This window comes from Canis lupus, unplaced genomic scaffold, assembly GCF_011100685.1.
Source record: "Canis lupus familiaris isolate Mischka breed German Shepherd unplaced genomic scaffold, alternate assembly UU_Cfam_GSD_1.0 chrUn_S1731H1927, whole genome shotgun sequence".
Lineage (NCBI taxonomy): Eukaryota > Metazoa > Chordata > Mammalia > Carnivora > Canidae > Canis > Canis lupus.
In genome coordinates, this window is record NW_023330581.1 from 29,070 (window position 1) to 30,517 (window position 1,448).

Here is a 1,448-nt window from a genome sequence, read left to right on the forward strand (position 1 = left end):
GTTCTGGAAGTTGTGAAAGGATATGTCCACAAAACACTTAGCACATGGCTAGTAGCAAAGTGCTCTTTCAAACGAGTTATGCCAAAAAAAAAAAAAAAAAAAGCAAACAAACAAAAAAACCAAAACAAAACAAAACAAAAAACAAACAAACAAAAAACTGGCTTGAGAATGAAAGTTACAGAAGATCCGGGAAAGGGAGCAAAGCATGGCCACTGCTGGGAGAAACGTCTAAATACACATACCATCATCATCATTGCAGAGGTAGATGATAGATCGATCTTAGATAGATAGAATATATTTCTATTTACCTCTATAAAAGGTCCACAAAAGATAGAACTATGTTCTATCTAAGATGGGTCTATCTGGGATCTTACACAGGACCTCACACCCTTCCCTCGGCTGCCCTTCCGCGTCCCTCCAGAGCCCAGACGCGCGGCTGGCGCTCTAGCTTAGATCAAAGTGCCAATTCACGGAGACTAAGAGGAAGGGGAGGAATCCTTCAGTCCCTTCCTCCCAAAGACGCTGGCAAGAGCCCTGGCTGCAAAGGAGATCCAGGCAGTGGACGGAGGGGAACAAAGCGAGAGGACAGCAGGAGCGGGAGGGTCCCCGGCGCTCACAGCCCCTTCCCGGCAGGCAGCCGAGCCCCGGGGACCCCGGAGAGCCCGGCACTCCCCGCCCCGCGGGGGCTCTGCATGCAGCGGCCCGGGGTCCAGAGACCCGCCGCAGCCCACGTGGCTGCGCCTGGCCCCGCGCGCCCCGCCTCCGCCCGCGCCCCGCGCGCCCCCAACTTGGACCGAGTTGGGTCCTGAGCGCCCGCCCCAGCCGCCCGGCGCTCCAGGCTCCCGAAGGGAAAGCGGGGCGCGGGGCTCCCCGGGGCTGAGCGCCGCTCCTCGGGGCGGGGGGGGGCGGCTCCCCGGGGGCTGAGCGCGGTCCTCGGGGCGGGGGGAGGCTCCCCAGGGGCTGAGCGCGCTCCTCGGGGGCGGGGGGCTCCCTAGGGGCTGAGCGCGGTCCTCGGGGAGGGGGGAAGGCTCCCCGAGGGCCTGAGCGCGGTCCTCGGGGGGGGGCTCCAGGGGGGTCGGGGGCTCCCGAGGGGCTGAGCGCGCTCCTCGGGGCGGGGGGCTCCCCCGGGGCTGAGCGCGCTCCCTCGGGGCGGGAGGGCTCCCCAGGGGGCCGACGGGTCCTCCGCGTCCCCGGGCGCTCGGCGGCGGCCCCCTCCACACCCGCGGGCCCACGGACCCCGCCGGGCTGCTGCACCCCCTCCCATTCGGGGGCGCCTCTGGCGCCGAGCGGGGAACCGGAGGCCCGCAGAAGTGGACCGCCCCGGAGAGACTTTAAGCAGCGGGACCCCGGGGACTCCTCCGCAAGAGAGACACAAAGCTTCGGGGCTGGAGGAGCTGAGCTGAGGATCAGCACGTTGGAGGGGACCGGGAACTCCGCACACAAAGGAT